The 26,385-nt window shown below is 43.5% G+C and overlaps 1 long non-coding RNA gene across 1 annotated transcript; it reads left to right on the top strand.

Moving 5' to 3' along the window:
• The first annotated feature begins 1,582 nt into the window (after positions 1 to 1,582).
• Positions 1,583 to 24,892, top strand: LOC309524427. Its single transcript, XR_014215913.1, has 4 exons — positions 1,583 to 1,761; positions 3,247 to 3,418; positions 22,294 to 22,496; positions 24,547 to 24,892. It is a non-coding gene; the product is annotated as an uncharacterized lncRNA (long non-coding RNA).
• The last annotated feature ends 1,493 nt before the right edge of the window (positions 24,893 to 26,385 follow it).

Here is a 26,385-nt window from a genome sequence, read left to right as displayed (position 1 = left end):
TGCATCTCCTGTTAATGGGGAGGTTGTGGGGGGAATCTTTTTGATTCCACAGGCTGGATTCTTACTATATCCTGGCTTTGCAGGCCAAATTTGATAGGTGGGGAGGGCTAGTTACCTGTCAATGTGACCTCGTCATGTGGTTTGGGTGCTTTGAAGTCACACAGTCAGGACTTCAAAGCACCACATAGCTCTTGCAGAGAGTCATGCATGGTGCTTTAAAGCTCCTGAGACTGATAGGTGGTAGAGCTAAAGCTTACTTTTGGCAGGTGTCACCTGAACCATTGAGTTATCACTGGAACCAAACTGTCACACTTCAACTCTACTACCCAACAGCTGATAGGTGACACAGCTGAAATATTCCCTTTGCACTGGCAGATGTGTCTCTACCTGTCCCACACATGACACCACAGGTGTCATGGTTTCGGGAAATGGGGAACTTGCTAGTGCAGCTGATTCAAAGGGTATTGGCTGTGAAAAGAGTCTTCATATGGTGACTTCACTTGCTCACCCAATTCATCAGATTGCAGCTTTACCATCCATAGAACCAAAGTCTGCTTTCCCTTGCCATTGTCTTCTCAGTGCATATAACATCAGGTGTTGGTCAGATGGATGTGTTTTGGGTGAAAACCACCCGTTGGTCCAAATCTGAACCCATGGTGTGTCAATTTTGACTCACAGGTTGTAGATTTCCCATGCCAGTCCTGTAAGAACATGGGTTACTGGTGATTCAATGGACTCCATGGGTAAGAACTGTCCAATGAACTTCAAGTCATGTGCTACCTTGTAAAGAAATCATTGGACACCATTTTGAATCACATGTCACTGGTGGGTAAAGCCAGAGGAAAAAGTTGGTGGAGCAATGAATGTAAATTTTACCATGATGCCGTAGGCTAGTTTCTACACACATCTACACACTCCTCTCTGTCCTCTATCAAGGAATGGAAGATGCTTTACTGGAGTTCAAGGACACAGCCCAGGCAGGCAAAAGCCATTGGGATGTGAAGCAGGACTAGCAAGAAGTGTGGCTTAAGAAGAGGGTTTCTGGCCTGGGGACAGCCCTAAGGGCCAGTTAGACAGGTCTAGAGGGTCACATTTGGTCCCCAAGCCTGAGCTTCCCTCCTCTGGATGGAGAGCGACAAAATGAATGGATCACTCTGGCAGAGAAAGTTCAGTCACTGCAAAGTAGTGCTTAGATGTGTTATGACCTCCACATTGGAGTTGGCTGATTTTATTCCAGTAGAGAAATATCAAGTCTGGCAGTTTTCCATCATCCCTACGATTAAGTCCAGCAATCATTTCAAGCATTCTTAAATGTGATGTGTGTGTGTGTGTGTGTGTGAACTGTGGCTGATTAACAAAATGCTCTTTGCCCTCAGGTTAATAACAGATTTCTCAGTCCTGCAATGGAGTAATTATTAGTTAAAGAGTTCTCAGCATGAGTTTTTGATACGCTCAAGCCAGCTGGCATCAGTATGAATTAACACTAAGATGTAGCTGCTGTGTGTGTGTGTGTGTGTGTGTGTGTGCGCATGTGTGCATCATTTTCAAATCTAACTCTGTCTGTTCAACATTCAAAGCACAGATTCCGTGACCCACCCCAGTACAAATTCAGAATTTGAGAAGAAGAAATTATCTACTTGCACCCAAATCCACTTTACTTCTGCTGATGGGGATATTTGGCAGCAGTTTAAAGTTGGAGAACCTACAAACCCCTGAATCTACAAAGTTTCATTCTGAACAGCCTCACAACTGCTGCCAGAGGTATGTTGCAAGTGTTTGCATTTCATAGATGGATAACAGAGAAACAACTGCTGCACTTTAGTGCCCATAGCATGGCCCAGAGGCTGTAAAGGGATAGCTCCGTTGGTAGAACATGAGACTCGTAACCTCAGAGTCGAGAGTTGGGCAGAAGATTCCTGCATCACAGGAGGTTGGTCTAGATGACGATTGTGGTCCCTTCCAGCTCTCTGATTCTATGATTCTGTTACTATAGCGCTGTGGTTGAGCATCTGTCTTGCATGCATAAGGCAGGTGGCAGGGGCCCAGTCTCCAACATCTCCTGGTAGGGCTGGGAAGGAGCTTAGCCCAAGACCCTGCTGTCCATTGTTGTGGACAATACTGAGCAAATGGACCAGTGGTCTGACTCAGTATGATGTAGCATCCTATGTTCCCAAGGCAGCTACATGACTTATTATAACCGCATTTGCTTTGTGTTACAACTGTAGGCTTTATTCAGTTAGGGAAGGACTATGGCATCTAGGAGTAGGGCTGTAGGTCAGTGGCAGAGCAACAAACTTGCATGCAGAAGCTCCCAGGTTCAACCTCTGGGTAGGGCTTGACACTGGAGAGCCACTGCCAGTAAGCATAAACAAGCTAGATAGACCAGTTATAAGGTGGCTTCCTGTGTCCCTGTCGTCCTACCCCCCTCCCTCCTTCCCTCTCTCCCTGGGGCAGCCCATCCTGTTTGGCCATCCAAAGTGGAATGGGAAGATGGGAAGACCTTGCTGTGAAAAAGTGAGGAGAACCTGCAGCTTCAGGTGAGATCTTAGGGAACTCTTGTGAGGTCTTCTAGAGCTCTGTGAGATCATGCCAGAAGCTACTGCTGTCGCTTCTCCTCACTTCTCCAGTAGTGGTGGCAGGGTTGGGTGGGGCACTGATGGAGGTGCCACCCCATGGGTTTCTGCTGCCTGAGGCAGCTGCCTCAGTCTTGTGGGTGGACCGGTCCTGATCCCACCTTCAGATTTTTTATTTTAAAAGTGTTCATTAATCTGAAAAAGGAACTGAGAAACTGAGAAACAAGCAACAAGACTGACATAACGAGATAGAGGCAGACCGACTTGCTCAAGGCCAGTCATCAAGTCCCCCCCTACCACACTCCCATTCAATATTTTAGTTAATTTTTCTTTTTTTAGCCTCCAAGTGAAGATATTTCTATTCCACCCAGGTTTTTAATTGCTCCTCTGCAAATTGTTTTTAACTGCTGGAGTCTTGGAGCACTCGTAAAGGGTCTTGTGTCCCTTGGCATGGCTTTTATCGTTGCTCTTTTTAGCTTTGTTTAATGTACTGCTGCTTTATTGACTTATTTTTATGTTGCTTTGAATGTACCATTGTGTTTTGCAAATTGTGTGTGTGTGCATGTTTGTGTGTCTTATCACAGAAAAAGCAACATGCACATGAAGAAGAAGGAAAGCCCAGCTAGTGCAAAATGCTGTTTACTTCCTTTTTTTATATTGAATTTGTATACAGATCTCCCTCCTGAAGGAGCCAGATTCTTACCAGTTCTCACCAGTTCACACAGTGGCCAACCAGATGACCCAGTAGGAAGCCCAAAGGCAGGACCTGGGCACAACAGCACTCTCCCCACATGTGATTCTCAGCCACTGGTACCCAGCAACTGGTATTGCCTGCATCAATGGAGGTAGAATATAGCCAGTGTGGTTTTCAGCCATTGATAGTCTTGTTCTCCGTGAATTTGTCTAATCCTCTTTTGAAGTCATCTGCATTGGGCCATCACAACTTGTGTAGTGCCACTGAAAGCACAACAAAGCACCCCAGTACTTAGTACAGCGGTACCTCGGGTTAAGAACTTAATTTGTTCTAGAGGTCTGCTCTTGACCTGAAACTGTTCTTAACCTGAGGTACCACTTTAGCTAATGGGGCCTCCCGCTGCCGCCGCACCCTCTTGTCTCTGCCCAGATCCCTCAAGGCCCCAGACCTCTCCAAAGCCCCGTGAGCTATCAACCACAGTTTGGAGGCCTAAAGCATCTTATCAACCCCACCATTACTCAGACCATTTTCCTAGTTGCTGGTTGAGCTGATCACGAGCAAGAGGCCGGCTCAACTGCTTCTTTCATACTCTTGTTTTTGTCCAAAAAATGAATTCCCCTTGGTTCTAAGGCGCTGGCTAGCTCATGGGGCTCCTGCTACTGTGTGTATGGAAAGAGTGAAAATGTAGCCATAAAGTCCCTCATTATGTTTTGCAAGTCTCAAGAGGACAAACAACCCCCCCCCCACTCCACTGCTAAAAGTTATTTTTTCAAACAGTACCCCAATTCAACTAAGGACATCACAGAATTGTAGAGTTGGAGGGTATCCCAACGGTCATTTAGTCCAACCCCCTGCAAAGCAGGACATGTTTCAAAACAACACCTGAAATCTGAGGCAGAGACTTTTCACCCATTTGGGGGGGGGGAATGCCTTCCATTGTTCCTGGAAAGTACACAAATGAAAGTGATTTGTAAAAATGTTACATGGGGGGGGAAAATACGAGAGAGAGACATTGCACACACTTTTGTAAATTAAGAAAATATTTAATAAAATAAATAATAATAATAATATTATAGTGGGCCCCTGTCGTATTTCACTGGAGATGCTGCTCCAAAAAAGAAGGGCCGTTGTGCTGAAAGCCTTGCTCTGAGTTACATATCTGGGTGGGCATGTAGCTGTTGATGAAGCTGAGTCCATTCTGTGGGGCTGGTTCAGTGTTTAGGCCTTGTAACATGTGCTTTTAAAACAAAACAAAACAAAAAAAAGCAACCTAAGAAGAATCTCTCCCTGTAACATTTATCATCATTTCTGCCTCCTGGCTAATGAACACCTAAAGCGATTTTCTATTGCTCGTAATTCATCCAAAATTGTTCTAAATGATAGGAAGAAGCAAATTGACAGGTTAATATCGCCTCTTGCTTTCTAGGGGAGAGGGGAGCTGATTGGGGCTTCAGTGGCTATCCAGGGGTCCTTCGGAATTCAGATAATATCATTGCTGGATTAAATCAACGACCTGAAGGTTGAAAACAAAAGAGGGGGAAGGGGAGGAGGGAAGCAATCAGCAGGCCTGAGTGTAAAATACGTCAGTGCTTCATTGTGAATTGGACATGGCAAAATGGCCTCTTTCTGCTTATACAGTAAGGGCCCAGTACTGTTAATAGCTGAAGATCAAGCAGATATTTCCTCTCTCACAGCTTCATGTGCTTACTTACTTATCTACTTATCCATTATGAGACACTCTGAGCACAAACTAGATTGGTGGCAAATAGGGAATGGAAAGGAATTTGGTTTGGTTTGTATTTTAATGCAAAACCACTTGATTAGTGCTTCCTGAAACAATAGTGAAACAAGATGCAGCTACCCTTTGAAATCCACACTCCTCTGAATTTCACAGAAGCAGTTCTCCCTCCTAAAAACGTACAAAATGAACATACTAGGGGAAAGTATGTATAAAGATGTGTAAGTTAGTGAAGCTACATACAAAAAATGCTTTATATTAGGGGCATTGGGAAGAACTGCATATAACAAGGTGCCTATTTAGGAGAAATGCAAACTAAAAGGCTGAAGAATCTTCATTGGGACTTAAAAAAAAACCCGAAACCAAGAATATATATACCCTCCTCTTGTCAGGGCACAGTGGGAGTGTCTCTCACAGAGTTCTCTCTAGAAAATTTATAGGAAAACTGAGCTTCAGCTCCTATCATGTGCCTTTCTAGCAAAACATGAATTGTTGGTTTTGACTGCAGTTTAAATATCCAACACCAAGGTTTCATAGCTAAGTGGGGATTTGAAGCCTGGTCTCCCAAGTTCTAGGGACACGGGTGGCGCTGTGGGTTAAACCACAGAGCCTGAGACTTGCCGATCAGAAGGTAGGCGGTTCGAATCCCTGTGACGGAGTGAACTTCCGTTGCTCGATCCCTGCTCCTGCCAACCTAGCAGTTCGAAAGCACCTCAAAGTGCAAGTAGATAAATAGGTACCACTGCAGCAGGAAGGTAAATGGCATTTCCATGCGTTGCTCTGGTTCGCCAGAAGCGGCTTTGTCATGCTGGCCACATGACCCGAAAGCTGTACGCCGGCTCCCTCAGCCAATAAAGCGAGATGAGCACCGCAACCCCAGAGTTGGCCACGACTGCACCTAATGGTCAGGGGTCCTTTACCTCCCAAGTCCTAGTCCTGCACTTTAACCATTACACCATATTGGCTCTATGCTACACAAGTTGGTCAATGGTTTAAGTGACATGGAATCATACAGAGTTCATCATATATCCCACTGGTCATGTGATTGCTCCATCTGCTTGAAACTCAGTGCATGTTGACCCTACCGCCATCAATCCTTTTATAGCTCCTTCATTTCCATCTGGTTGTAGTCTGAGAGAACAAGATGCTGGACTGGTTGAGTCATTCTTTTGACCCAATACGATCTTTTTTTTGTCAGACAACAAACACCGACTGCCATCACTGGCTAAACTGTCACCATGGTTAGAGGAGTGGAATCCACACGGTGAGAAGACAAAGGTCCATGGAGGGATAGCAATCTGTGCTGTCTGGTGTACAAATTTCCACAGGTGCCTTCTGCATACAAGCATACTGATCTGCCTCATACTGATTCAGGCCACTGGTCTATCTAGCTTAGTTTGTCTACACTGACTGGCAGTGGCTCTCCAGCTTTGGAGTGGGGGTCTCTCCCAGACCAATCTGTAAATTGATCATGGGAACTTCTGCATGCAAAACAGTTGCTCTGTCACCAAGCCAGAGTCCTTCACAGCCTTTTGAGGTATGGCAAGTATGCAAATACCACCAGAAAGCATGACAGCAAGGCATTGGTGGTAATAGGGTTCAACTTGTTCAGCTGGTTCAGGTGAGGTCACAACCATAAAGAAAATGCACAATTTTCACAGATACCTAGATATGTCCCAAACTCCCATGAAATAACCACTACAAAAGTCATGGAAGGGCCATAGCCTGAGATGTCAACTTGAACGGAAGATTGGGGGGTTGATGACATTCAGGCTGGAGCCGAGCACAACACTGGAGAGCTGTTGCGAGTCAGTGTAGATAACACAGAGCTAGGTGTACCAGTGGTTTGACTTAGCATAAGGCATCTTCCTTTGCTTCTAAAGGTAAAGGTAAAGGGACCCCTGACCGTTAGGTCCAGTCATGGACGACTCTGGGGTTGCAGCGCTCATCTCGCTTTATTGGCTGAGGGAGCCAGCGTACAGCTTCCGGGTCATGTGGCCAGCATGACTAAGCCTCTTCTGGCGAACCAGAGCAGCACATGGAAACATCATTTACCTTCCTGCCAGAGAGGTACCTATTTATCTACTTGCACTTTGACGTGCTTTTGAACTGCTAGGTTGGCAGGAGCAGGGACCGAACAACGGGAGCTCACCCCGTCGTGGGGATTCGAACCAACAATCAAATAAAGAAAAGCAGTCAAAATCAGTATTTGGAAAACCAACCATAAAATTCAGCAAAACAGATGATAAAACCTATAGCCAGCTTGCAGATACCAGGTTGAGACAAAATTTAAAAGGTATTCATCTGCTGCTAAGTGACATCAGAGTCGGTGCTGCCCTCTGGAACAGCACCCCACTATGACTAAAAAGACTAAAAAGACCACCTCTGAAGTGAACACCTGCCTAACTGCAGGTGGGGAGAGGCAAATCTGAGAAGGGTCCCTCAAGGTTCAGGCAGTGTCAGGAATTGCGGACACATTTATGTGAGGCTGCCCTTTTGTGGTGATTCATCAAACTGCAAGTGGCAGTCTTCACAGTTAAAAACCTTTGGGACTGACACTGTTCACCTAGGTCAGGGGTCTGCAACCTTTAAGACAAAAAGAGCCACTTGGACCTGTTTCCGAAGAGAGAAAAAACAGGGAGCCGCAAAACCATTGCGACATTTAAAACAAATATAACACTGCATATATTGTTTCTTACCTTAATGTCTGATCTGACAGCGGGCGGGAAGGTGACGTTGGGACGGTGCGTGACTAACGCACACACCGCCCCCATTTGACGTCACAGCCAGTACAGCGCCCACCACAGTGGGGAGTGTCGGGGTGCACAATGCGCCTCCTCCCCTCGCTAGTATCCGCCCTGGAGCCGTGGCAAATGTGTAAAAGAGCCACATGCGGCTCCGGAGCCGCGGGTTGCAGACCCTTGACCTAGGTCCTGGGGTTTTTTTTGGGGGGGGGGTGGTGGTTAGGATGGAGCAGAAATGGCTTCCTTTTCAAGCTCAGACTTGCTTGAGCAAAATGATCCTTCCAGTGTTTTTCTTCTAGAAAGCTGCTTCTGGTACTTACCATGAAGTTCTTACAGTTAAGTGCCACACTTTTAACCAGCGCCGTTCTTCTAGGAATAAAAGGTGCCAGTACTTCGTACCCTTGAGTACCCCCAGGAGGAAAAAGTACTGATCCTTCTGAGCTCTGGAGTGTTTCTGTATTCTGATTGATTTCTCCTGTCTTATTCTCACAATCCAAGGGAGAAGTCGTTGATTTCATCCCCTAAGAAGAAGAATCTGATTGCAGGAGCATGACTCTGAGGCTGATGGGAGTAGGAGTCAAGGGTGCAGTTTCCCTGACATACATTCACATCGAAGAAAATCTTTAATAATATATATACATATATTTTAAAATACTGCTTTATTGCAATGCAGTGTTTAATCAGTGCACATTAGCAAGGTGGAGAGAGCCCTGGTGAATCAGATTAGCTAGTCCAGCATCCGCTTTCCAACAATAGCCAATCAGATGCATCTGGAGAGTCCATAAGCCGGGCGGCCTTTCTCTGTGTCCTGAATTGTGATGTGGAGAAAAGTGGAAAGAGAAAAGTTTTCCTCCCCTTCTCTAATACTAGAAAATGAGATCACCTAGCAAGGCTGAAGGGTGGGAGGCTCAGAATCAGCAAATGGAAGGACTTCTTCACATAACATGTAGATACGCTATGGAACTCATGGCCACCATATATAGTGATGAAATAAAATAAAAATATGGTCTTAGATATATAATAAATGTTCATAAATGTACCAAGCAAACACATAAATAAATAAATAAATACCGTATTTTTCGCTCTATAAGACGCACCAGACCACAAGACGCACCTAGTTTTTGGAGGAGAAGAACAAGAAAAAAAAAATTCTGAATCTCAGAAGCCAGAACAGCAAGAGGGATCGCTGCGCAGTGAAACAGCAATCCCTCTTGCTGTTGTGGCTTCTGGGATAGCTGCGCAGCCTGCATTCGCTCCATAAGACGCACACACATTTCCCCTTACTTTTTAGGAGGGAAAAAGTGAGTCTTATAGAGCAAAAAGTATGGTATATAAACCACATGTCTGAAGCAGCACAGGAAAACAGTCCTGAAACCATTTTGACTCCCAAGCTGACCAAGTGTTTGTCTGCGAGGAGGGAGGGGGTGAGGGAACCTTCCCATTGTCTCAGGAATTAAGTAATTACCATCTCAAAGGAATGGCCAGACTACCAGGAAAGGCAATCAGATAAGGCATTATCAGATAACCTGGCAGACAGGAAAAACAACAACATTCAAATTTCTGCTGTAGATCACCTTTTCTGTGATGTAGGTATGATGTTTGTGGGGGGTGGTCTTGGATTACACTCCTTCTGTGATGTATGTATGCTGTTTCTGGGGGGTGGTCTTGGACTCCAGGGAGGGAATTTAAAATGTCTATATAAGGGCAGGCACACCTTGGTTCTGGGTTCTCCTCCTTTCCTGCGTGAGAGGGGAGCACCCTGTTGCAACCGTCCAATAGAGATCAGGCTTACTAGCTGCTTTGCTTCTCAATATTCTCTGGTTGGCCTCTGTTATTTTCTCCGACCGATGGAGAACCTACAAAGGACACTGTAAGGGCTCTTGTGTCCCCCATAATGGAATCAGGGCAGATTTTTGTTTATTACAGTGATGATCAGACAGGCAGCTCAACAGTGTCAGACAAATTCAGGGAGGGCAAACCTGTCCTCAGCTAGTAGGCATGATGGCTATGTTCTAGTCCCACTGTCAGAGCCTTTGCTATGAATCATGGGTGGTGAGAGTTGCTGTTGAACTCAGAGCCTTCTTGTGGGTATTTCATGGGCACTGGATTGCCACTCTGCAAACAGGATGCTGGACTATATGGGTCCTTAGTGTGATCCACCAGGGCTCTTATTTTATGATCTTAATATTGAGATGGAATGTGGAGAGGGGAGAGGCACAAACAGTGGTGTAGCGTGGGTTGTCAGCACCCGGGGCAAGGCAAGTAATTTGCGCCCCCTAACCCGTGGATTTGCGCCCCCTAACCCGTGGATTTGTGCCCCCTAACCCTAACCCCCAGATGTTGCGGCCGGTGCGGCCGGCCCCCCCTGCACCCCCCACGCTACGCCACTGGGCACAAAATGTACACAATGAGTTGAAAGCTGAGGCCAATGATTTGCTCACAATGATTTGTATAAAATTCAATTCTATCTTATTAAAATGAATCAGTGGAGGATCCCTAGTGATCAAATTTACTTTGGAAAGATGCTCCCATAATCTGGAAAACTGGGGCAAAGATCAGAATGAGGGAGCGCTGAAGAAGTCTCCTTGTTTGAGAATGCTGACTACGGTTGGAAAAAAACCCCTATCCGCTGCAAAAAAAACAGAGAGGGAAGTTAAAACTTCCCCCATAGCTTGTCCCTCTAAGGATGGTTAGCATTACAGACTTGTCCCTTAACCCAGCAGTGACACATTAAATCACTAAAGTTTCAATAACTCTTACTGTATCTCCATGGAGACGTGCACCATATGGAGTTAATTAGCAGCGCAACAAAACAATCAATTAGTTCCTTAATTAGTTTTCCTGGGGAAATGATAACAAACGCAAACAATGTATTCAAACAAATGTCCAATCCTCATTGATGGTTTAGTGGCCCCATGGAAGAGGCTTCACGCTGGGTCCTCTTCGTGGGCTTCGATTTATTCCAGACGTATTGAGAGCCAACTTCAGCAGCTCGAACAGCCGCGCCTTTAATCTTGAAGATCAATTATTTACAATACCTGAATACAATGGAGGAGAGGAAGGTGGGGAACCTCTCATTAAAACGGGGAGGGAAAAAATGAAAGAACAGAGAATACAAAATCCCTTTGGCAAGATGATTGCGGGAAGCTGGGAAGCTGTGGTGCAGCAATTTGTGTCGCGGAAAACACTCCTGCAGTGCTGGAATTGACAAGATTTTTCTACACATTATCTCAACGTTAAGGATCAGGTGGGATAACTGGACCTTCATTATTCAAACAGATTAAGAAGATCAATAGAGATTGTCTCAGCCATTAATTTAAGAACTAACAGCCGAGTGTTAGGGCATCAAGTCTCCTGTTTGAGGGATTAGGGATGGGTTGCTCCTTCCTCCTCCTCATAATAATAAATAATAAATTTTTATGTATACCCCGCCCTTCCCGGTTCAAAAAACAGGCTCAGGGTGGCTAACAACAAATTTAAAACACTTAATTGTAAAAGCAGCATAAAATACAGTATAAAAACATGAATAACAATAAAATTCTAAGTTCAGAAATCAATTTAGGGGAAATCCATCTAATCACCAGGGCTAGCTGGCTGAATTAGTCCTACTTGGGCCAGCGAGGAGGCCAGGGGAGAATTAGCTGTGGGGTCTCAGAGCAGGTAATCTTCATAAAAGGGCAGGGGGAGGGAAGAGAAGGGAAATAAAAGATCAGGCTGAATTCAAATTAAAGGCCAGGCAGAAAAGCTCTGTTTTACAGGACCGACGGAAGGAGGTTAAATCCTGAAGGGCCCTAGTCTCCTGGGACAGAGCATTCCACCAGGTCGGAGCCATCACTGAGAAGGCCTTGGCCCTGGTGGAGGATAGTCTGACCTCCTTAGGGCCCAGGACCTCTAAACTATGGTCCTATGCGGGGCATACCAGGAGAGGCGGTCCCGTAAATACAAGGGCCCTAAGCCCTCGTATCATAGAGTTGGAAGGGACACCAAGGGCCATGTAGTCCAACCCTCTGCAATGTAGGAATCACAACTGAGAATCCCTGGCAGATGGCCATCCAAACTAAGAACATCCATGGAAGTAGAACCCACCACCTTCCAAGGTAATCTGTTCCAAATGTCAAAACAGCTCTTATTGTCAGAAAGTTATTTATAATGTTTACTTCGAATCTCCTTTCTTGACATTTGAACAAGATGCTTTGGTACCTCCCTTCTGGAGCAGCAGAAAACATGCTTGTTCCTTGTCCATCTGAAAACCCTTAATATATTTGGCTATCATATCACCTATCATTTATGGATCATGAAAACCATCACTGACAAGGCAAACCATCATTGGCAAGGAAGGAGGGTAATTACATCAAGTCTTCTCCTGTGAGACTTGTTCTAACTTCTATCAGCTGCCTGAGAAAAGAACTGGCTCCCAGGTTCGGTCCCTGGTGTCTCCAAGTAGATTGGAAATGGAGAGTCTCCTGCTTGGATAGCCACTGCTAGTCAATTTAGACAATACTGATCAAGATGGACCCAATGTTCTGGGTTGCCACATGTCCCCTTTTTCTAGGACAAGTCCTCTTTTTCATGGATAGAGTCACCATGGTGATCCATAGCTAAAAGTAGAAGTCGGCAAATATGTCCTCTTTTTTTGCTCTTCAAAATATGGCAACCCTAAATATATTCCTGTGTTCCAAATTAGGTGTAAGTTTTAAAGGGCATTAGACAGATTCATGGAGGATATCAATGGCTACTGCTGTTAATCTTGATGGCTACATTCTACCTCCAGGATCAGAAGCACCCATACCTTTGAATACTATTTCCAGGAAACAGCAGCCTTCATGCCCTAATTGTTAGACATCTTAATGGCCACTGTAGGCAACAGTGTGTTGTATTGGGTAGGCATCTGGTCTAATCTGGTCTCTTCTTATGATTTTGTATTATAATCTCTAGTCTGATAGTCTGCAGGCAAACCCAAAACCACCCACAATAGTATATGTTTTGGGGGCTACATGACCATGATTTGCACCTTCCTTGTTTTGCCTCTCTTCTGGGATGGGAAAGAACCATGTCAACATTAGCAGATTTGGAAGCTCGTTGGATTGCTCATAGGACTTTACACAGTCATGTTTCACATTCTACCCATTGTGGTTGACCGAAGACATTTGGCTCCTTGAGGCAAAGGAGAAGCTGGCATCTCTTCCCTTCCATGTACAGAAGCTGACTAGGCTTCAGCATTGGCAATGGAATAGCATCTTCCAGTGTGCCCAGGGATAGTAGGACAGTTTGGGGGATGCATGATAGGTGTGTATATATCTCTGATGTCCCAGATGACTCAAGACAAATGGCCAGTGCCAGCTGCTGCCTGGGATGATTATCTCACTCTGCTAACAGCAGGGAATGACCCTAGTATTTATGCAGGACATGAAACCCAACCTAGATCAAGTGAATCCCACCCACAATTTCAAGGTGGTTTCTGCTACATCTAAATTCTTCTGGTTTTCTCCTTCCACAATACTTTTGTAATATTCCTAGCAAATTATAACGGGCAAGACTCCTCTATTATGCCTGCACAAACACCAGGGCTGCGCAGTAGGTTCATTTGAGGTTCAAATTCCAAGCCAAACAGGGCCCATTTGGAGTAATCGAGGGCTGTCTCATTCGAATTGAGACACCCCTGGATTACCACAGGTTGGGTTGATGGGGCAGAGACATCCAGAGCTGTCGGGAGACAGGGCATTAGGCAGAAACAAGAGGCAACTTTGACTGAGGAGAAGGTTAGGTAAAGGTAAAGGGATCCCTGACCATTAGGTCCAGTCGTGGCCGACTCTGGGGTTGCGGTGCTCATCTCGCTTTATTGGCCGAGGGAGCCAGTGTACAGCTTCCGGGTCATGTGGCCAGCATGACTAAGCCGCTTCTGGCGAACCAGAGCAGCGCATGGAAATGCGGTTTACCTTCCCACCAGAGCAGTTCCTATTTATCTACTTGAACTTTGAGGTGCTTTTGAACTGCTAGGTTGGCAGGAGCAGGGACCGAGCAACGGGAGCTCACCCCGTCGCAGGGATTCGAACCGCTGATCTTCTGATCAGCAAGTCCTAGGCTCTGTGGTTTAACCCACAGCGCCACCTGCATCTCTGAGGAGAAGGTTGAGAAACTCCAAAAAGGAGAGCTCTACCAGGCAGCTGCATCTTCACTGGAGAAGGTAGAAAGCTGTCAGGGATTGGAATGAATAGGTAGAGCCATGGTGGGGATCTGACCCCCACCCACTTCTCCTGTAGCTGACAGGAAGGAAGGAGGCAGTATTGAATTGTAGCCAAGCTATGAGGGAGATAATGAGACAGAGACGGGTGAACAGCCAAGCTATGCTGAGTTAGGAGAATTAAGGGAAGGGAGAGAGCAGCCAGCGAACACTTCAATAGACAGCGTAGAAGATCCTCCATCCCCTAGGATACGACGGTTGTTGAGGGTACAAGATAAATGCATGCAGCAACGTTTGGCAATGGGAGGCTTCCGTAGGGGCCGGTGCTGTTGGAGAACCATCGGGAGGGGAGGGAGAGAATTCCTCAGGCCTGACAGAAGCTATCTTCCCACCAGCTCTCTGCTTCTTCCTACCATGAACCATGTTTTCAAAAAGGGTTTTCTTGTGTGTGTGTGTGTGTGTGTGTGTGTGTTTCTTTGTGGCTCATTAGCTGTTTTCCCTGTGTAAAGGTCAGAGGGGGCAGGGTTTCTGTTGAGGCAGGGGATTAGCTGTGGGAGGAGCTTATCAGAGTTTGCACACATGAGCCTAGTGATTTTCCAGTTCTAAAACACACACACACACACACACACACACACACACACACACACTGACTAAATTCTTATGTTTACTGAACCCAAGCCTTTGCACCCACAAACCTATAACAATATTTTCCCCCCAAGAAACCAATTTTCTTTTAACTTCCAACTTTCATCCAAAATTTTAATGGATATTTCATATTTGATGGGTTCAATCCAGTGCTAGCCCTACTCAGAGCAGATCCTTGAAAACAATGGCCATCACTAAATTAGATCCATTGATTTCAAAGAGACTACTCGTGTAGAACTTAGTTGGATACAACCCTATGTAAACTACTTTTTTTGAGAGCCAGTTTGGCATAGTGGCTAGTGACTTGGATTAGGCCCTAGGAGACCTGGGTTCAAATCCCTACTAGGCCATGAAGTTCACTGGGTGTCCCTGGGCCACTCACTGTGTTTTCTCAGCCTTAGCTACTTCACAGGGTTGTTGTGGAGATTAAATCAGGAGGAGGAGGACCTTTGAGTACTTTGGAGTGAAAGGTAAGATATAAATGCAGTAAATAAAATAATAAACATTTTTAAGACGAAGCAGTATATAAATTTGATTTCATAAAATAAAATAAAGTTCACCCAGGGAAGGGGTGGGGAAGACGGAGACTCTTCAGAACAAGGAAGAGAGAAGAAGGAGGGTAGAAGTCACTTCATGGTAACTTTGCAATGTCAAAAATAACTGTGTGATTTGCACCTGAAAGCTGCTTTAAATCTTGGGAGCGTATTCTGAAATGCAGCTTCTCTGACAGCCTCCTGGTTAGAATGCAAATATATGAGCTTTGCTGAAGTGACCTGTGCTAAGTGGTTTAATGCGAGAGGCAGTGAACGACTCATGAATTCTGTATTAGACACCATAGTTCCATGATGTTGCAAGTGGCTTCCCAATAATGAAACCTTAACGTATTTATCACCATCGCTCAGGCAAAGAGCATCAATATTTTCAAACTGCCAAGAGAGAGAGGGGGGAGGGGGAGGAGGAGGAGGAGGAAAGAAAATTAACTGGTTACTCTAAAGGCATCTATCTGATTTGTCTCCTCCTGCATTTCAGGCAGCCTAGGTCATCTTTACACACGTATGAGTTGCATCTTTAAATATATACATTACCGGAGGGTAGTAAGCGGCCATAATTTACATGGCGTATGTATTTTTCTTCATTTGCAAGGGAAAGAACTCCCAGTACTTACAGATCTGTCCTGGCTCTGCAGGTTTTTATATGCCGCAAAATCATCTTGTCAGCTACTCAATAGCTGTTCGCTCAGGGCCAAACTATAGGCTGCGTTGGAGCTCTATAGGTGGAATCTCAATACTCCAACATCTATGGACCTATGCCAGAGGTGGTTACTAGGGAATGGGGGTGGGGATACAACTCACATCACGTTTAAATTGAACTAACCCAATTCCCACTTTCCAAAAAAACAGCCATCCTTCAAAATTTGAACTCTGAAATTTGTAGTGTGGGTCTCCAACCAAGTAATGTGTTCAAAAATGCCCACGCTGTGGTAAAGTATGTGCATAAATGGCTATATAGTGAAAATAAAATGCAAACATTCAGGTTTGTATTTAGCGAGCTTCTACTTGGAGAAGACCCATAGAAAATAATGGGTCTAAGTGAGGACTTATCCACAACTTAAAGGTCCATGCCCAAGTGCTCCCCCCCCTCTTTTACCCCCAGAGCTTTCCCCTGTGCAAACTTGCTCTTTAGCGCTCAGTTGGAGCAAATGGCAAATTGGGTTTTCTGCAGATTGCGGGTTTTCATGGGGAAAGCTCTGGGGCAAAGTGTAAGTGTGGATAAGCTCTTAATCGTGGTAATTAATTTCTATGGGTCTAAGTAAAACCTAAATGAAGATGAAAGCTTTGGGGGGCCTTTTAATCACAATCTGTCTAGCGTTTCAATTTTCTTTCCCCAAATTCCCCATTCCTGGGTGCTTTGTTGTGTTTAAATTGCTTTAGATCCTGTGCTGTGTGCTGATTTTACCTATATATTTTTTTGTTAGTTTGTTTTTGCTGTGCTCCTGTGTGTGTGTGTGCATTCTGTGTGTGTGTTCTTTCTTTTTTTCCTTACAACAGCTGGATGCACAGCGTGCAAATATTGATAAGATCAACACCATATTTTTTCTTTTGTAAAAGCATTGAAAGAAGGTAACATGGGGGTGTACGGTGGGTCTCTAACTATTTCCCCTTGTGCCAGAGCCTTAATCCAGCAGCCCCCAACCCCACTGAGAAACCCAAAAGTCCGTAATCCTGTAACAGACAATAATCATTATGGTCTTGCAATAAATGGTCATGGTTGTTAATTCACAGATGTTGTCAATCAGAAATGACTAGGGAAAGGGGTGGAGAAGAAACCCATTTGGTCAGCATTTTAAGTCTTTTAAGTGTCAGGATTCCAGCTGCGGTCAGAGGTACACCGGCCTCACTCCAGGCATTTGGCTGGGATCCTTGTTGACCTTCCGTCTGTGTCTCCCGGCAGGTAAGGTCGTAAATCGGCGATCCTCCTCAGACGTGAGCAGGACACACCCTCCTCCTTTCCCTCCCTGCACTCCCCCAGGGAGGGGAAGAAAGGACAGACAGGAGTTCTATTTACATGTTTTATTCCTGTCATTCAGCAGTACAGAGAAAACGTGTCTGTACCTTCCAGACTCCGGCAGTAGAGTCTCAGCTCCACCCCTGCACTTCCAGTACTGGTCAGATGACACTCCGAGTAGAGAAAGGACTGCCCCTTTTTCCCACCAGTACAGTTGCAGACATCAACATTCTGTTTTGCTTTCCGGCTGCCTGCAGCTGGCTTTTGCATTGCTGCTTTTTCCTTTTTTGGTGTTTTTATCCCATTATGTATCTCTATTGCATTTGAAATCATTTCAAAATTTGAAATTCTTTTAATCATTTTTTTTATATTATAAATTGCTTTGTATATGTTTTTATTGTTAGAATAATAGAACTGTAGAACTGTAGAGCTGTAGAGGATTATCCCAAGGGTAATCTAGTTGCAACCTCTGTAGCACAGGAATCATACCTAAAGGATCCATGACAGTTGGCCCTCCAACATCTACTTAAAAACATCCAATGTAAGAGAGCCCACTAACTTCTGAGGTAGTTTGTTCTACTGTCAAACAGCTCTTACAGTCAGAAAGTTATTTCTAATGTTTAGTTGGAATTTTTATTTTTGGGGGTTTTTCCTTGGCAATTTGAATCCATCTGTTCATGTTCTCCCCTCCGGAGCAGCAGAAAACTAGCTTGCTCCATCTTCCAAGAGACAGCCCTTCGGATATTTGACGATGGCTATCGTATTGTAAAGATATGTACAGAAACTAGGGGAGGATATATTAGTTAGATGTTATCCTTCCTTACGTTTCTGAGTTTAGCAGAGTACACCCCTTGCAGCAAAAATAAGGAAGCTGGTGATAAGCTAGTTTTAGCCTTTTGTTTAAGTAATCCAGGATGCTTTAACACTATTTCCCCCTTTCTCCCTTTTAAAACAATAAATCACACAAAACAGTCTTCTTATGAGTGAAGAAAAAATTACAGTTTCACAGTAGCTGTCTTGAGGCAGGCTTAAAATGTAGTTACAGACATATAGTTTAGATTAGAATTGGAGTCTGAGCTGTGACTCAGACTTAGTATGTGGGCCAACATCCCTAGCCACGGATGAGGCACTGAAGAGATGAGAGTATCAGGAATTTTATAAGAGTATCAGTATTTTATAAGGAATAGTTTATAAACAAAACTAAATACCTAATGAAATATAGATTATTTTGAAGTGAACTAACTTAAACCCACTGGTCACAGACTCACATGTGGACTGGAACACACACACATATCAATTGGATGATGCACACCGAAATTTTGTGATGAAATTTCAGTTCAGAAAAACATGCACAGAGAAATGTATTAATAAACTTACAAAAATGCATACTTAAGGCAAGTGTTCACAGGATATAAAAATGTATTTGTATGATTTGTGTGTGGGGTGATTGGTGCATTTAAAAAAGGGACCAAATGTTTCTTCAACGGAGCACATTTGGAACTCATATGGAACAGAAATAAGCCGATCCAGCTAGGGATGTGGTTTCATGTTCCATTTTTTAATCTGTAAATTCGCTTTACCCTGTGTTGCACAGCTCACAAGTTACAGTTTAACTAGGAATTTTTCTAAGATTTCATTCCAGAATTGGAGAGCTGCCACCAGTCATTGTCAACAATGCTTAGCTAGATAGGCCAACAGTTTCAATTCTTATAAAGCAGCTTATTATGTTTTCCTGTTTGAAAGCGCTGGTTCTGGATGTAATAGAATACTTGGAAGTAAGAAATGAAAAACAGGCAGCATTGATGTTTATAGATGCTGAAAAAGCCTTTGATAATGTCTCTTGGGAATTTATGAAAAAAAGTGCTGGAAAAAAAGGGCTTTGGAGAAAACTTTAGGAAAGGGATTCAAGCAATATATTCGGATCAAAAAGCAAAATTAATTGTAAATCAGGTGGTAACAGATGAAAGGAACAAGACAGGGATGTCCTTTATCACCTTTATTATTCATTTTGGTTCAATAAGTCCTGGCGAGAAATATTAGGGCAGATGAAAGTATCAGAGAAATTATGGTAGGGAAAAAGACATATAAATTAAAAGCATATGCTGATGACCTTGTAATTACAGTGGAAGATCCTAAGAATTCTTCCGAAAGTCTTAGAAAAAATACAGGAATTTGGGCAAGTGGCAGGCTTCAAATTAAATAAAAAGAAGGCAAAGATGTTAGTAAATTTTTTATCAGAAATGGATAAAAAAGAATTACATCAGAGTATAAAAATAGAGATTTATAAAAAGTTAAATATTAGGAATCTGGCTTACAACCAAGAATATCAATATCTTTAAAGACAATTATGAAAAAAAATGGAATTAAAAAAAAAAAGGAATTTAGAAATATGGGGAAGAATGAACCTATCATTATTAGGGAGAATTGCAGCAATTAAGATGAATACATTGCCAAAAATGTTATTTTTGTTTCAGTGAGTGCCAGTAATAAGTGACCTAGCATGTTTCAAAAAATGGCAAAAAGATATTTCAAAATTTATATGGAAAGGGAAGAAGCCAAGAATAAAATACAAATTACTTACAGATATCAGAGACAGAGGAGGCTTCGCCCTTCTGGATCTTAAACTATACTATGAAGCTGCATGTGTCACTTGGATCTGGGACTGAATCAAATTAGACAATATGGATATGTTAGATTTGAAGGACATTATAACAGATTTGGATGGCATGTGTATTTGTGGTATGATAAAGGAAAAGTACATAAAGGATTTTATAACCATATAATTAGGAGATCATTTTTAAAAGTTTGGGAAAGATATAAAGATTTATTGGAACAAAAAACTCCATGGTGGTTGTCACCACTGGAAGCAATATCAATAAAATCAATAAATAGGAAAGAAAAATGGTTTACATATAGAGACATTTTAATAGAAACAGAAGAAGGGAAATTAAAATTGAAAGCGCTCAAAGAGATTTGAGAACATGTAAATGAGTGGCTGCAGTATTATCAATTAAATGAGAGATTTAAAGAAGATAATAAGAAAGGATTCAGTTATACTTTATCCAGATTTCAAAGAGAAATTATATATGATAACACTAAAACATTGAAGAAGATGTACAGTTTACTGTTAAGAGTGGGAAACCAAAGATGAAGAGGTTAAATGTTTAATAATTAATTGGGCACAAGATTTAGGACATAATATAAAAATGGAAGATTGGGGAAAATTATAGAATGGGAATTTAAAATTTACTGATTGTATATGGTAATTTTGAAAGAAAATTATATGAAAATGATATATCGAGGGTATATTACTTCAGTTAAATTGGCAAAAATGTATAGAAAAGTTCCAAAAATTGTTGGAAGTATAAAGAGAAAGAAGGCACATTTTATCACATGTGGTGGAACTGTAAAGTAACCAAAAGCTATTGGGAAATGATTTATAATGAAATGAAAAAAAATGTTTAGGATAACCTTTGTTAAAAGACCAGAAGCCTTTTTGCTAGGTATTATAGGCCAAGACCTGCCAAAAGAGTGGAAGAAACTATTTATGTACGCTACAACATAGACTCTATAAAGTCTATGATTGCAAATTATAGTTTGCCAGATCCAGACTAATTTGCAAACTAGGTTTGATTAGGAGACACTTCTTATCCCATCCCTTTATACACAAAAGATTTATCCTCAAGAATAAATCATGTTTCAGAGCAGCCTTTGGAGAAGTGCCAAAGCTCAGTGATAGAACATATGCTTTGCATGCAGAAGACCTCTGGTTCAGACCTGCCATCTCTAGGTAGGCTTGAGAGAGACCCCTAGCTGAACAGAGAACCACTGCCAGTAAGTGCAGGTAATGCTGGTTGGTCTAGATGGACTGGCTCAAAATAAGGCAACTTCCTATACTCTGACCTGACGAGCTTTTACAGGAGTCCTCAATAATATTTCCAGAAGCAAATTTCTCCCGCTTTAATGGTCCTTGCTTTGGAAACATGCAGCATGCTGCTGCATGCAGAAGGTCAAGGTGTCAGAAGCTAAGACAGGAGAGCGGGGGGAGAAGAAATGTCAGGGCTGATTTTATTGTTTTTATGATGCTACTTAGACCCAATTAAAAAGTGTCATTTTTAGTTATAAACAATTGGACGGCTGTCCAGTAGATCGCAATGGCCTTACTGAAATGTGAAGCTCCCTGCCGGCTTACGTTTCTAGCTGGTATTTTAACTTGCTGATGGGTCTAAAGACCTCCTTGGGAATCCTCTGGCAGAATTCTCAGGGAGCACCTTATGCGAGGAGGCAGAAAATCCAAGAGGCTTGCAAGAAAAACTACATGAAAGGGAAATGGATAGGGATGGAGGAGGAAATAAGCAGACAGTTCTTAGAAACAAGTTTATTTAGTGAATTTAGTGAACTCATCCTATTCCCCTTTTCTGGCATGCAGCTCCTGTTCCCACTTCTAGTGTGCCTTCTCTGCCCAGTCAGGGAAAAAGAGTTCTCTGATAACACTCCTTGAAGTGCACAAGACCTTCAGCTCCATTTAAGAGCCTGGGGTAGTGCCTCCATTCTACAAATTTATGGAAAGGCTACCCTTGGAATATTGTACATAATTCTGGTCACCTTATCTCAGAATGGATATTGTAAAGCTTCCCCCCTCACACTTTCCTGAATTTTCCAGTAAAATCATATATACAAAAATGCATATACTGGGTTAAAGTCTGCCTATAAATGTATATATTAGTGAAAATGACATAAAAATGCATTGTATTATGAATAATGCTTTGCAAAAATGTGATTTGCCTATCCATAGTAGTGCTGGCCACCAGCTTGGATGGCTTTAAAAGGGGGTTAGACAATTTAATAAAGCTATCAGTCACTGTAAGAGGCCTCTGAATATCACTTGCTAGGAATTATATGTGCAGAGAGTGCAGTTGCACTCATGTCCTGCTTCCAAGATTCCCATTGGGGCATCTAGTTGGCCATGGAGACAACAGAATGTTGGACTAGATGTGCCTTTGGCCAGATCCAGCAACATACTCTGCTTTTGTTCCTCTCTTCTTACAAAGGAAGATTCTCTGTGTGGGGAGGCAGGTCCCCACCCCACCCCACCCCACCCCATGATCCTTCTGTGTGCGGCTGCTGCAGCCAGAAGTAAACTGAACTTAACCCAAACTTTTTTGTTTTGTTTTCCCCCCGTTAAAGCATTCTGGTCTCTTCTGTTTCTCCAGGGACTTTGGGGGCTGTGTGACGATATTCCTCCCCATTGAGGAAGATTGATTTCTTGTCACATAAGTTCAGCAGTTAAGAAAAAAGGTGCTTGTCCTGTTTCCCACACCTGTCACATTGACTTCTATAATGAACCCGTTACACAGACCTCGGAAACGGATGGAAACCTCTTCTGACAGCACTTGTCAAATGAATAGGCAGGAAGGTGAGGACAATGTATTCAATGCGGTGAACTTTCAGCACTTTTGTGGACACTGACAGGGGACTCAGGCTCAGTCGTCAGATTGGGGCAATGGATTGGGGTGGCATGGGGTGGAGAGGAAGGAAGGGAGATGTGGAATATATTTGTTATTTATTTCTATCAGTCCCATTCAGAAATCCGTCTTCTCAACTTCTTAAAAGTTTCCTCGCTTCTATGAAAGAGGCCTTCCATTTTCCTGCATCAGACACAAGCAAGGTCTAGGATATGATTTGGGTGGTTGCCGGATGGCCAAGGTGGCATAAAGTATGTGTGTGTTGTTCTAACTAAGCATTTATCCCACCCCCTATGTCCTTGACAGCTGCACCCACTTTCTGATCCAAAGAAGGACCGTGAGAAGAGTTACTTCACACACACACACACACACACACACACACACACACAGCATCTTCCTCTCCCCCTGCTGCTGTTGGTGGGGTGCCACTTCCACTCTAGACTGGAGGTGAATTGCCATGCACAAACTGTTTTGGAACAAGAAGCCTCATTTGGTTTATCCCTGCAAAGGACGTACCAGACTCACACGTACAATAGGGGTTGGCAGGTCGCCAGGCTTTTTAACCTAGTTTCACCTCAACTTCTTCCTCTTTCTTCTGCCTTAGGTTTGGCACGTACACCTTCACAAATGCTGTACAGCAGGGCCAGGGTGCACCGTTCAGGTTCATATACCCAAAGTTATGTGGATTCACATACCCAAAGTTAGCATGGAGGGAGAATCTACTTCTAATTATTTGCTGCATGGCCACAGACCGCAGCTGTACCTAGGAGAGAAGAGGGAAAGGAATTAAGCTTTCCTCATCACTTAACCACACCTGACCAGAATCCTGCAATTCGGTTAATTTTTTTAATAGGTTGCAGATCTTCTAAATGGTTATATTTACTAAATACAGTGGTACCTCGGGTTACATACGCTTCAGGTTACGTACGCTTCAGGTTACAGACTCCGCTAACCCAGAAATAGTACCTTAGGTTAAGAACTTTGCTTCAGGATGAGAACAGAAATCGTGCTCTGGTGACGCGGCAGCAGGAGGCCCCATTAGCTGAAGTGGTGCTTCAGGTGAAGAACAGTTTCAGGTTAAGTACGGACCTCTGGAATGAATTAGGTACTTAACCCGAGGTACCACTGTATAAGCATTTATGATGCATAAGTTGGTGCACGTGTGTTGGCAATGCTGGTTTTACCTGTGCTTGTTTTATTTATTGGTGGGCTTGCTTTGAACGTTGTTGTTGGTTTTATTTTTATACCGCTTTATATTCGGGGGGGGGGGGCTGGAATCTCGAAGCAGTTTACAACTTACATTAAAACATCAAGTGAAGCAATCTGTAATAAAACATTACTAAAGTACACATTCAAAGCAAAGTAATTAACAGGGAACTGTATTATTATTTTAAAGAATTTGAAACGAAACATTACAAAGAAGGTCAGCTGCAGAATGCACATTTAATGCAGCAAGGTTAACCAAAATTATCTCAAACTTTTCAAAAGAAATAATTACTACGGGAAGTCAAATATAAAATGCACATTTGAAACAAGATAATTAGCAAGAGAATAAAATAGTATCATATGCATATATTAACTTTGTTATGATGTCTATCTGTAGCTATATCTATATATTTTATAGTTATTCTCATTGAAAGACGGGATATAAATGTGCAAGTAAACAAAAGTAAAGCATATAAAGTTCCATTTAGTTGCCATGGTGCTGTGTCACACAGGTTACATGCGCCATAAGCTCATGATTTGTACAGGAACATAAAAAGAAGCCTGCTGAATCAGGCAACCGACCCATCTAGTCTAGTATCCCAATGGCCAATCGGATGCCTCTGGGAAGCTCACAAGCAGAGCATGAGCTCAATGGCCCTTCCACAACTCTATGTCTTCCCTACAGCTGGTAAGACAAAGATGGGCTGCCTCTTAACATGGCAGTCCCACCTAGCAATCGTTCCTACCTTTTCTGATGTTGGGGCTCTGAGTGTCATTTTCTCTTTCCCTGGCCAGGAGGTGGAAGGAGAAATGAATGAAAAGGTGGAGAAAGATTTGAGTTTTGTTGAGGTTGCCGTTGGGAATTCGGGACACTTCATGACAAAGTGAGAAGCTGTGGTGGCTTAAGTGGTTTGGTGAAGGTCCTGGCAGTTTCGTGGCAATTGGAGAATATGTGAGTGACTTTAACAATTCCGGATTCTCCCAGTTTCTCATTTTTCCAGTCTTAAGTTCGGATCTCCATATTTCTTCATCAGTTTGTGAAAATTTATATATGAAAATGTATCAGCATTTCAGCGCGATTTCCCTCGCTCTGCACATTTGTACGTGTGCAATCTTTGTCTAGCTCCTCCCTTCTGACCTTACAGCCTTGGGTGACCCTGCTTGGAGTACGAGACTCCCGGCGGCTTCGCTCACAAGGGTCATAGGAATGTGCAAGCCCACTCACCACAACAAGGTGATGATCCAGCGAGTGAGAAACCACGAGTAGCTGAGTGTCTTATGTAGTTTGTCCCTGAAAGGAAACCATAACTTTGGTATAGAGCTAACACATAAAGGCCAAAGTGGATTTTGGTTCTATTTTAAAGAGTCTTGAATATATATTTTTCCTTTCCCTCCGTAGAAACCTCCAAAAATTCTTAAGAGTGAGGGCTTGGTTGGGTAAATTATGAATATCTTTCTGCAGAACATTTGGGAGCATAATTATTATTATTAAAAAACCCCAGCTACTTTGTATTGTTTTCCTTTTGCTTTCTTGGTTAGCTCTGCCAAGATTTACATTGTACAATTTAAAGAGCTCTGGAACAGCAGTAAAGAGGTGTTACCCTCCCCTACCCCAGTGTGCTGCTGTTTTTAAATTAAGGGCAGTGAAGAGGGGAGTCTGAAAGGGCTGACCTTGAAAGTGATGTTAAGAAGACAAGGAAAAGGATAGGTGATTGGTAAATTTGGTTGGACTTGCTGTGTGGCAATTTAAAGAGACCTAGTCCCGCTCAAAAGAACAAAATCTATATAGAGTCTGGTCAAAGCTTTCAACTGTGCAAGGTTGAAATCATGCAAGTTAATTGCATGTAATATGTGATTGTACTTGTCAGGGAACTGACATCAGAGGGAAAGGAGGTGATAGGGCTCCCAGAGACTGGGAGAGACTCAACAGCCAAAGCAGGGACCAGCAGGGGGAGCGCGGGGTCTCTGGAGGAGGATCTCAGGGATACTGAGAGAGATGCAGCAGCGCAGGCAGGAAGCAGGGGGGAGAAAGGGGTGAGAGACACGTCCAGTGAAAATAGTGGGGAGGTGTCAGAAGCAATTGCAGGGAGACCCATGCTTCGTCGGAAGCTGTCACGTCGTGAGTCCAGGAGACGTGTTTCCGTTAAGGAACTTCTTTGTTGGAGGCGTTTCCGCAAACAGCCACTGTCGGACTCTAACAGTGACTAGAGCAGACATGTCTGAGGAGCTCTGTCACACACAGAGGTTTGTGGGGCCGCACAAACTCTGAAGGGGCACCATTTTAAGCACAAGCAGCTAATCATCCCCTAATAGCAGTCCGACAGTCTCTGTACGCTGCCTGTGCAGGAGAAAGCATCATGAGCGACCCAGCCGGAGCCGGAGGAGCAGGTAAAAGCCAACGCCTGGTTGCCATCAGGGCACTGCAGCCAGGCCAAAGAGCAGTGAAAGTGCCCCTTCCCCAAGTGCCAGTGCCAGAAGCTCCTCGACCGGCTCTAGTGATTGAAGTGTCGCTAGAGCTGCAAAATGGACACCCCCTAAAAATAAAGGCACTGTTGGACTCAGGCAGCTCCTGCAATTTTATGAGCAAGGAGTTTGCTGCTGAACACCAGATACAGACTATCCCTTTAAGCAACC

This window comes from Podarcis vaucheri (assembly GCF_965113315.1).
Source record: "Podarcis vaucheri genome assembly, chromosome: Z".
NCBI classification, from domain to species: Eukaryota; Metazoa; Chordata; class Lepidosauria; order Squamata; family Lacertidae; genus Podarcis; species Podarcis vaucheri.
This window is presented reverse-complemented; position numbering and strand designations above follow the sequence as displayed.